Below are 12215 nucleotides of genomic sequence, written 5' to 3'. Positions count from 1 at the left end.
TCTGCCTACATGATGTGCCTCAATCATTACCGAGCTTCTGTGTGTTTGTGCTTTGGCTGAGTGCTGTGTGTTGTCAGCGTGAGTGTCCTTTCATTTCATCATCCTATCCGTGAATATGTATGTATGCCTGGTCTTGGTTTGTGATTGGAGTTATCCTTTCTGTCAACTGTTTGTGAGGCAGTTATCAGTTATGGTTGGGCTATGTTGGCCGGTATTAGGTTGGAATAACTAGATGGCCTTGTGCCTGAGCTTATATAGTTTTAACTGGTTTTTCCCTTCCTGATTATTGGTCGGACGGGTTTAGCTATTTCTGGTGTGTCGTGAACCATCTTCCTCGTGTAACCTATCAACTAGTTGAAGGATATTTATCTGGTGTCTGGGCCACTTCTAGTTTTCCTACTCGTAACTTGTCTTGCTGTGTATTAATTAATCTAACTGACCTTTTCTGAACTACTGCTTTGGATTTAATCCTAGTGTAAACACGTTACTTGGTAATTTGGTGTTTCTTATGCCTGATTATTATTTTCATTTTGGTATCGTGCACTGCCGTGGTAATTATGTACCTGGAATATGTATTTTGAAAATTTTGTTAACCTATTGGTTTTTATCTAATTCCTTTGAGTTGTGGGTTCAAGTATTCCTTACCATATCTGCTTGTTGGGTCTTGTGTTGTGTTGTGTTGTTGATGATCCTCTGCCTGAGGGGTGGTATATGCCCTTTTGAACCTTGATTGGGATGGCTTTGGACATATGTAAGGTGGTTGTGTTGTGACGGTACCGTGGATTGTTTTTGGGGATTTACTCTGGGGTGGCATGAGAACTTCACGGCATGTTGTTGAGGATGGTTTGTGTTCCTTTAATCCCTTAGTGGGGCTGACGCATGTCCGGTGTGGTTTGTCATGGTTGGGTTATTCTTGTTGTGTTGTATTAGTTGGTGATGTTGGCATCTTGGTATGGGCAGTGTTCGTGTCTGTCTTTGATTTGCCTCCGTGTTCTGTGGATATGGCCATTTCTTCTACATGAATCTACTACTCTCAGAATTAGCTTGTGGGTTTTCAGTAATGTGTCTGGTATGCTCGGGTTCTTCTTTCCCTGTCTCCATGCATTTCCTATTGATCTGATGTCGTCGTGTCTGTAATTTCTTCTACTGTAAAGCTCATTTTAATTTTACCTGCCATTTTCCTTCATATAAAGTGATTAATTTCTGCCAACCTCTTTGTCGTTTCGTCTCGTTCCTTGTCTGGGCGAAATGTGTAACTTCTACCTGTATTTTCGTGTGCCCTTGGAAATTGCCCTTGGTAGAAATTGGAACGAATTGTGGTCAAGTTAAAAGGCAACCGGCCTAAAGGTCATGGAACTACTTATTGTTTACTAAGTATGGTATTTGTTTTTCTCTTTAACGCGTGATCGATCACATTTAAATCAATATTTTAATTATCTTGTTTGAGGTATGGAGGTCACTGTTGTTTTTCCTTGTTGACATTTACGGATTAGTTCCTTTATTATTTGTTAAATGAAGTCTACATTTTCTTATTTAAAGCTGCCTTGTTGGCTATTTATTTACTAATCATATTAATTTCTTGCAAGTTAATCCAATTACTGTTAAACGAGTATTTACATTCTTTTAAACAACCTGGTTCAAGTTATTATCTGACTTTAATCTCCTTTTAATGATGAACCTAGGTCCACTCCAGATATTATCTTTTTGAATTGTTACCTCTCATTTAAATGTCTATTAAAGTTTTCTTTCATATCACTTAAAAGTTGGTTTTCATTTACCACATTTGGTGCAGCGCTGCAACTATTTCTTTGTTTGGGTGTCCACGGGCCTTAAGCCGCTTTTCCTCTACGTTTTGGGTAAGTGTCTCTTTTTTCCTTTTGGGTCATTTTAGTATCATGTTGTTGGCTGGTGTTGTTTTTATCCTTGAATTTTTTGGTGTACTGTGACTTGTTGTTTCTCTTTGGCCCTTGTTCTCTCTTGTGTTCGCTTAATCTACCCGTTTGGGGCGGACACAATAGCAACCTTCACACCAGACTCTCTCTCTCTCTCTTTTCCTCTCTCTCTTTCTCTCTCTCTTTTTTTTACCTCAACTGGTGGGTAAGGTTATTAACCTCATCACCGCTAGGATGTTACCGGGGTCCTAGAAGGTGGTGCCGGTTAGAAGCGGAGATACAGGTAAAATCCCTCACCTGGCCGGAATCGATCCCGGGACCTCAATAGACTGCGGAGGCGGCTCTTATGATAGACAATAATGGGTAAAATATGTGTTGTAAAATCATACTACTACAACTAGAATGTTTTCATGCCTCCCCTGAAGGGAAACTGTCCCGGCATTCGCCTTAGTGCAGGCGAACGGAAAACCATTCTCAGGACAGCCGATGGTTGGGGCCAGCCGTGAGTTCCAGCCCTGTCCCGTCTCCCGAACGCAGAGGCGCAGAGCCGCGGTAGAACCGTGGCCACTCTGCTCGGTTGGCCGTTCAGAGTGCAGAGTTGCTGGACCACGAACCAGCCGAGGCCACTTGGGGGCCGAGACCCACTCTGCATCTACCGACCTACACTCATACCCTAAGCACTCCCTTATTTTCTATTTGACGTCATTGAAGTTAATATTGGCGATTATTTAAAAGTATGCTGTCTGATTATTATTACCACTATTATTATCATCATCATCATCGACGTCGCCAAAATAGACCTACAACATTAACAAAAACAATGATAATAACCCGAAGCAATATTTAATGTTTGCTGTCTAGCAATCATCTTGTATTCACCGTATTACAAGTTATCAAGGGAGGAACGTGGAACTATAATTCCAAGCAGTTCCGAAAACAGTTGGTAGAAGGCGTTAGTGGATCAGTGGAGTCGACACTGGAGTCGAGTGTGTCGGTTCCAGCAAGACCAACTACAATATCTCAGACCTTAACCGACCTATCGAAACTGTCCATAATGGCGGCAGCTGGAGTGCTAATATCCGTTTGTTTTGATTTGTGTAAGCTGTGTTGTTACCAGATATTTACGGAAATTTGAATATTATTAATCGTACATTATATTTATTTATAGTCTTAAGAAGGTTACAGATAATCTTTCAGTGTCGTAAGAAGCTATTTGTTCTCAAAGAGCTTATTTATTCCAACAATATTGGTGGTGATTAGATTAATGTTGATTCTCGTGTTCTTGTCTGAAAGTTTTTTCTTCATTTTTAGTTACCTATGCAATATGTTTATCGTTTAACGTGCTGTGTGCCTGGATGTAAGTAAGAACTTCAGTGTTCCCGTTTCCATAAGACCTAGTATTAAGGCAAAATTGGGTTAAGAGCATTCATAAGGAAAACTTCGAACCGAATCATAGGACTAATAATGTTGTGTGGATTAATCATTTTATCATTTTTGAAATCAAATGTATTGTCAGGGAAGACATTATATACCCATAGAAGGTGGTGATCTAATTCGAGTGTCGCGCAAACTTCCGAAGTTTAAACTAATGATGCCTATCCTAGCATTTGCCTTATCAGCCAACGTACCTTACTACAAAGAACATTAAATCAGTCCCAGAAATCATGACTAAAATTTATGATTTAGACACTAAATTATTCTTAAACGGTGGTGCAAGAATGATGTAATTAATTTTCAACGTTTTACAATGAACATGCGTAAACTAAACCTAACCCCATTTCCCGTGGAGTGAACATGAGGATTATGTTTTTTTTGTACATAAAATACAATTATGCCATCAATTATGGTGAGTTTTAAGCTGACGAGTGCTTTAGATGGTCAAGTGTATCATACAAATATCGCTTGTACCTACTCAACGATACAGGTGGATTTTCGAGGGTTGAAATTTTGTTGGAGAAATTTGTTTGCGTGTTTTACATAATGGGCTGTGGTTAATAGTGGTGTTCATGTAAGGTTAATCATGTTCTTTGTTGACATCTATATATCGTATTTGCTGACCGGAGATTCATATGTGAAATAAATTTATACTCTGTGTCTGTTTCAACCTGACGTTCATACAATAATTCTTCCTTCGTTATTTTCCCCTCTGCAATTTCATTTAGACTTACAATACGCTATAACGCTACTTTTGGTGTTTAATTATTCATATTTTGAGTTAGCGAGTTGCATTTCATGACGTTCGACTTGTGTTATTTTCTTTAGGTGAATCGAAATAAACATGCAGACCAAAACCTTTCCCTCAACCTCTCATATCGCACACCGATGTCCGCCATGTTTATTCTGGATTACGGTCGGATGTAATTGTAGTTGGTCTTGGTTCCAGAGGCAGCAGTCTCGACTCTTCGCCACTCCGTTCGCAACCCATCCCTACTAATAACTTCCGCAATAAAATGTAAATAGTATGTTTTGATGTGCGATGCCATGATTTCAGAAACGTCTGATATAATCCGGCAAACGACTGGTTGACTAACCTGATATAATAAGCACAAAACAACCCTAAAATGGTGGTGGTGCAACACGTTCATTTTTCTTATAACTCAGTATTGTTCTTTGCTATTCTATAGGCCTACAGTTTTGATAACTTATCAACTTATAATACGTTTGCAATTAATTAAGCATAATAATAATAATAATAATAATAATAATAATAATAATAATAATAATAATAATAATAATAATAATAATAATAATAATAATAATAATAATAATAATAATAATAATAATAATAATAATGTATGTTCAGTCTTCAGCCCTAAGCCTGGTTGGATCCTCGACAACTCTGCCATCAGCTGAAATGCATCGATTCACTTAAAGCGTTACTACAAGTATAAGAGTAGCCCGATTTTCACGAAATTTGGAATTCCTTATGGCAGAACTATGCATATGCAGATAATTACATAATTGTTCCACATTTCCTTAGTAATTTAGTTCCGTGTGATAGAGTTCGAAGCACTCTTTGAGACAGGGACTCAAGTCACACTCCTGGCAGCAGTACACTGACGTCTTCTTTTCGCCGTGCTTTGAACACAGGATACAGTGTCTCTGAGGTTTGGATTTCCGACTCTTGGGTGCTAATTTCCTGATAAAATGTCTTTCCTCCAGCCTTGGAACTGTATTATCTGATGCGCGCCGGCCTTGAATATTTCGTTCCTCTCCCTCCCGAGCGTATTTTGTAAACAAACCTTTCACCAGCTGAACCCGATCAGGTAATTGCTCAATATTTGTCTCTGTGACCTCTGTGACCTCTGTGAGTATTATTAGAGAATTTAGCAATCAGAATTCACCGTTGAAAACTTCTCTTTGACTTGTATAATTATCTATAGTCTCTTACACGAAATTTCCAAGTACTGTTTCCTCCTCATCGTCACTCTCATCATTTACCACTGCTACATCATCTATTTCATTATCACTGCTGCTTATACTGCCACTACTACTTCCGACTAAACTTTCATCTGAATTATACAATATTTCAAGCACGTTACTGTCAGTCATATCACGGCTGAGCGCGGCGCGTCACACGGACTGATGAAGCTGCAGCGAGACCGAAGGCAGCAGTACGAAACTGAATGAGGGGAATAACATTTATGACGAAACAAACCAACTCGATACATATTTCAGATAAAAGTTCGAGACAACGTCTTTCAAACGAGATATATACCATGAACAACTGGTTCTTGTATCGTATGACAGAAAGCAGCACTAACTCATGCCTACACAGTGCGCTCGTGGAGAGTTACGAAAATATTACAAGCCGAGAAATAAAGACAAATATAATAAATAAACCGCACTCCCAATGTACAAATGGAGCAAAGAACATCACACGAAAAGACAAATTTCTCAGATCATCATTTCTTTATTTTATTCTGTGGGAAATAATGAAGCAAACGGACTTTAAAAAAGCAGAAATTAGTGCTCAGACTTATTTGACAAATAATTATCCTTGCAAAAAAACTACATTGTAACGATTTTTCAATTCTTATTTACAACATTGATAAACCCGAAAATGTCTTCTTGGAAACAAAACAATTTGCATATCAATAACCCCAAAACTCTTCGAGCTAAAGCTGTAAATGTGAAACCATGTATGGGTCTATACCACGTATAGAGGTCGGCGGCTACGGAAGAAAAGAGGGTCTATACCACGTATAGAGGTCGGCGCTGAGGGGTTAAGAGGCAAACTAGGGAAATGAGGAGTGAGGTAGTTTCCCGTTGCTTTCCTCACCGAACCAGAAGTTGCTATTACATATCAGTCTGCCAAGCCCACTGAAATGCATGCACCAACCAACCCTATGAGCAACATTTTCACACCATTCATACCAGGGACTGTCTGCAGAAGCATCGCTCATACCTCAGTCACTTTCATATTGTCAAAGCCAAGGGTAAGACAGGGACAGATCAATGAAAGTAACGAAATTGCTCTAGCCCATGCCAGAAGACACCAATGTTTCCTTTGGTCTGCTCATCAACATCATCGAAAATTGAAAGGCTGGCTATTTCCTCTGACAAGTACCATAAGTGTTGACTGAACTTGTTTAAAGCCGCATTGGAAATCAACTTGTCAACATTCCCGTGATCCTTTAAGGTTTTTAAAAGACAAAAATCTTGATTCGGGGCTTTTATCGAAAAACTGCATCCAAGCCAGGGCTTCACGTAAACTGCCACAATGAATAAACGAACATCTTGTAAAGCGTGTTTGTCCTTAGCGCTCATTTTAAACCGGGACTGCAGTAAACACATTTTTAAGGAGTAAATAACTCTTGCCATCCATTGTGCTTGATGCATTGCACCAGGAGGTCTGATTTTTATTTTATTTTTCATGTCTCCACCCAAAAAAACCATAGCGAGCTCAATGAGCTCGCGATGATCATCTCGTACAGTCGATTTTGCCACCTCATTGTTATAAAACGTCACCAATTCAATAATATTTGCCTCGCAGAGATGCTGTTGGACAAAATCCGTGCACGGTTCGATGGCACTAGGATTAATATTATTCCAGTTGTCTGTAAACTTTTTGAACAGCGGAATATCAGGACTGCTAGTGATTTGTTGGATCTTTGACTCAAACACACTTTTGAGCACCAGTTCATAAATATGATGGTGGCAAGGAAAGAGAAACAACTCTCTTTCTAGTTTTTGCTCTAAAAGCACATAAGCTCCGTTCAAGCGTCCTGTATCAGATGCTGTTGTATCATAGCACATTATTTGTGCGTTATCATCCAGGTTACAGTCATGAAGGGCATTTGATACTGCTTTCGCTTGCTCTTTGCCGGAATAGTTGTCTAACTTCGGCACAGCAAGAAGTTGTTCTTCCTCGCCATATGAAATAATAATTGGTAGGCGATCTTCTTTAGAACTTCTTACGTCCAGAGCAAGTAACAATTTTCCATCCCAATGAACAGTAACTACTTCGGGCACGTTAGTTTGAATATCGGATTTAATGGATCCTGCTATATATTTTCTCATTTCTGTTTGAATGCGTTGAACAGAAAATTTGTTGATCGGGTAATTGTCAGAACTAAGACCAAGTGCTTCTACTACAGACTGAATTATATAAACGGAATCTCTGATGCTTAGTTGACATCTGTCTAAAGCTGCAACTAATTTAGATGTTATAAAATCTTTTCTTCCTCTTCTTGTCGACGTAGCTAAAGAACTTATAGATTGAGATGTGGATGGCAGAGATTCTTCCAGGCTTTCTTCAGAGCTTCTAGATTGTTCTTCTACGTCTTCATGTGTACCACAGGTCTGTAAAGTTGCAGATTCCAATGAGCTCGCGAAAGGCCTTTGCTTTAGTCTCTTTTTATCTTCTGCGAGTTTTTTCAGCCTGGTCCCATTCTTCAATTCCAGCCAACTTCTTGTCAACAAACGCTAGGCACTCCGCACGCCCTGGCTCTCTTTGCTTTTGCAAAAATATTTTATCTTCTTCGAGTTATTTCAAGAGCATCAGCATGTGCGGTATCGAATAAATTATCTAATTCAAGTTGAAAGTTCTCCTCGCGGCGCCTATGTAAATCCTGAATCTTCTTGCTTTTTTTTTTTTGCAATTCTCGCCAGACCTGATAAAGATCCACTAACTTCTTAACACGATTAGGCACAGCTCTGGTAGGTATTCTAGCCTCTTCCAGAATATATTGCACTCCCGAATGACAAGATTTGCGCTTTCACTAACGGTCAACTTAACCTCACGTATGTTGAAAAATAGAACTGCGAGAACTTGACGATTAGTTGGTAATTTTGCGCCTGTTATTTGGTAATTTACTTCACCAACCAAGAAAATACTATTTTATCGGTCCTTTGTTCCACTGACATCTTCGAAATATAAAACAATCCGTGCTAGCTACCCGATAAGCGAAAACTCTTGTGACGCAACTTGTATGGACATGTTTGCGCGCGAGTTGGCACGGGGTGCACTGTTCCATATAAGGAAAGAAAATATTTTCGGGTGTTTTAGGCCCACATGAATAAAACAATAACCTATGCATTAAAAAATTAAAACTTTGAAAAATAAGGGACACCCTACTGTCATGCGTCACTTTACTAAAACAAAACCTTCTTTAAATTGTTAGTCACATTACATTTCGACAGGATTTTCCATCTCTACTGTGTGCACGGAAAGCATTCTCTGAATGAAATGCAACATATTCAGCAAAATCATTATCCTCCACCTTGCTGCAACATTAGTGAGTCACTTAAGTGTGTGTGGGAGGTCCACCTATAGCAATAAGTACTTAAGTAGGTAACATGAAATGAAACCTGGCTTATAAGTGCTGTCTATGAATTCGGCCCTAAGTCATTCTTGTGGTCAGAGCTGAGGAGCTCATCGTTATTCAATTTAAGTGTTATTTGTTGTTGTTCATTCAGATTATTTATCAAAGTTAGAAAATAAAAGGAAATAAATAAAATGTCAAAACTTAGTGTTTTCAATTATGCTCTCATCTTTCCTCTGTCCACCCATTCACGCCCGCACCTTCTTACACCTCTGCGTTCCAAAAAATCCCCGAAGAATTATTATTATTATATAATCGGAATTAAATTCAGTGCGTAACGATAGCCTTTATATCACTCTAGTGTGTTTTGAAGTTACGCGAACGTGTGGCTAATACTGTGTGTTGATGTAACAGCTTTCTTCAGTTGAGAACGAGATTCAAACCATGGACCAGCAAACAGCGACTCAATTCTGGACACATGATGTTCCAAAGACGATCGCCGCTGCAATGGAATTTTAAGTCTTCTCAGCATGGGCCTTCCCGAGGCTCCAACGGAAAGCACAATGCAGTAATCAGATGCATTTAAAAATTAAAACTTTGAAAAATAAGGGACACCCTACTGTCATGCGTCACTTTACTAAAACAAAACCTTCTTTAAATTGTTAGTCACATTACATTTCGACAGGATTTTCCATCTCTACTGTGTGCACGGAAAGCATTCTTTTGACAGAGTTAATTTAGTTAAATTTAGCAAGAAATTATGAAGGGATCTTTAATAACTTTAATTTTTAGTTCACAGTCATCGTGTAGTTCGAATTTTGGGAATGTATTGAATGTATTTTTGATCATTTTGTGAGTGATATAATGACCGCATGTCTAATTAATGCCTGCTTTTGAAGCCGGTTGGTTGGATCAGGAATGCACTCGATATTCTTAAATTAGTAGGAATTAGTAGGTCCATGGCTGCAGATTTGCTGTACGGTGTGCTATGAACGACGACGCTGGGATTCGCATCCAAGACCCCATTTAGATGAAGCTTTCCGTAAGGTAGCACTTTTATATTGATTTCCTCTTCTCCCATGAATTTTAAAGTATTAATTTTTATTAATATGGCAGGTCATTTGAGTTCAAGAGTGTTGTTTTTCATTCGGCTTGATCAGGTCCTGAACCCGGTCTATATTTCTTGAGACTGTGTCAGCAGGAATTGGATAGCAAGGAAATCCCTTTCAACGATATGATTATTTCAAGTTGTGATTTATTTATCCCGCGAACGGTATTGGCAGCGATATTTGTGCGAGATGGGATTTAAGAGATTATGCTCTCAGTAGAATGACACGTTTTAAGTATTATATGGGGTTTTCATGTAGAGTTGGTATTTTAAAAGGGCTTTGTGTGGTGAAGGACTGCGCGAGCAATACCAAGGGCGGACAATGTCTGTTATGTGTCAACCCTCAACTGTCAGTGTTAATGAATTGCCTTCTTTAGGGGAGTGACGACCGCCAGTGAGAGAAAGGAAACACATTTGAGAAAGTCTGTATTCAGATTCCACAAGGGAGGTTTAAATCGTTTTAAGGTTTATTTGAAATACCAGGAAATAGTTCGGCCGTAACGCCAGGAAAATAATTAATGGATGTAAGTGGAAGGAACCCCTTTCTTGAATAAAGTATTTACGGTTTTCTTTTTCAGCGACCCGCCATAAGGGCAGAAGATCTATGATCAGACTCTCGGCAAAACCAATGAGAATTCGACCGGTTTTCCTTGTCCTGGACAGAAATGTACACACACCCAGTGGTTGATGTTGTATTGTTTAATAGTTTTATTGTTTCATGTTTGCTGATATGTATGGTTTTGTTTGTATGTAGTGCGTAAGTTCTGCCTTCACTCAGGTACTGATTCTGGGTTCGTATTTTCTCAGGCCCAAGTACTGGACCATTCTATTTAAGTGTACAATTTCATATTATTATTTTTGTATAAATGGTAGGTGGACATTAATCACTCAAACAGCTTCAAGTATAAATGGTAGGTGGGCATTAACCACTCAAATAGTTTCAAGTATTATCCTTGTTAAGTTTTAACTTTGTTCCCAATGTCGAAGGGAATGCAATATAGGGTTCGCTGACGCATTTGTAAGTACAATAATTTACTAGATCATTAATGGGGATGTATTTGTCTGAAACTAATTCAAAATCATTTCGTTATGTGACTTTCTTTTATTTCGGAGGGTCACGGACTCCGAAATATGGTCCTAATGACCTATGCAAACATATGTATCAGTTTATTTACAGTTCTTCTATTTGTCACCAAAGCCATTAAATAGGAGTTTGCTCCTTTTGAGAGAATTTCATTTGCCGTAGCATAGAGTGTCTTCAATTTTCCTCCACACCCTTAAGCCTGTAACATGGCTATAATTTTCTAGACTCGAATAAACCACCCCGAAAGTTCCGGTAATCAAGAATCATGCACAGGCACCGGGCGTTGCCACACTCGTTGTCAAGGATACTTGGCTTTAGCTTTCGTGGTGGCATAGTACCCCAGGTCAGAATATAGGTATATTCCAGAAGAGCTCTCAACGAAACTTGGTACACATATAACTCACTATCTGGAAAAGAAAATACTATGTAGATGAAACATGTAAAAACAACCTATCTTAACGACGAATCCACTGCAATTTTACAAGTGGCCGCGCCTGACGTTGTATGCTGTTAGGAATCCCACCAAACGTCAGTAAAGTCGTTATGGTCTATGCTCCTTTGACGTATAGTAGTAGAGCAAGGTGGATTCTAAGCCACCTCGTCAGAATTTTAGTGCTGAGTCAGCGCCCGAGGTCATTGACCCCTAGTAGTAGGGCTATGCTAATTCGCGGATTTTGCATAAGAGTGCGAGTCTAACCTCACAGGCGCCAACTTGGAGGGGCCTAAGCTCACTTTTATGGCTAGTTGCCCTTCCCAACGTGGATTATGCATAAGAGAGCAAGCCTAACCTCACAGTCCCCATCTTGGAGGGTCTAACCTCAGTTTTACGGGCATATGCCCTTCCCGACGTGGACAGTCGCCATCATAGAGGGGCCTAACTCCACAGGATGTAGTTTTACGGGCAGATGCCCTTCCCGAGGTGGAGTCACCATCTTGGAGGGGCCTAAGCTCACTATAATGGCTAGATGCCCTTCCGGACGCCATCCTGAGTAGTAGATCAATGGGTATTGAGCCACCTTGCATTGGCTATTATCGTGTAGATATGCCAGTTCGGTTTATTCCGAACAAAGTATTATTGTAATGGCGTCTTGCCACTTCACTTGACATGAGTTTAATATTACCATGTGTGTATGAGAGATGGCGGACATCTCGGTTTTAGTCGCCGAAGGTCAAACTTCCGGCAACCTGGGCATCTATTATCTCCTTGACTGTTTTGGTGGTTGTTATTTTGGGGACTGTAAAAATGGCTTCACTGCACATTGGAGCAGCGTTTTTAACTTTCGGAAGTTGCAAGGGCGGCAGTCTAGATGATTGACTGATATGGCCTTGTAATAATATTCAACATGGCTTAGCTGTGTTGATAC

At 39.5% G+C, this 12215-nt stretch overlaps 1 protein-coding gene across 5 annotated transcripts in view; it reads right to left on the bottom strand.

Moving 5' to 3' along the window:
- Positions 1-12215, bottom strand: part of LOC136857483 (F-box only protein 25) — a 653389-nt gene that overhangs the window by 167804 nt on the left and 473370 nt on the right. The gene's annotated exons all lie outside the window — the stretch shown is intronic.

This window comes from Anabrus simplex, chromosome 1 (genome assembly GCF_040414725.1).
Source record: "Anabrus simplex isolate iqAnaSimp1 chromosome 1, ASM4041472v1, whole genome shotgun sequence".
NCBI classification, from domain to species: domain Eukaryota; kingdom Metazoa; phylum Arthropoda; class Insecta; order Orthoptera; family Tettigoniidae; genus Anabrus; species Anabrus simplex.
The sequence above is the reverse complement of the archived record's forward strand: the minus strand, read 5'-3'. Positions and strand labels throughout refer to the sequence as shown.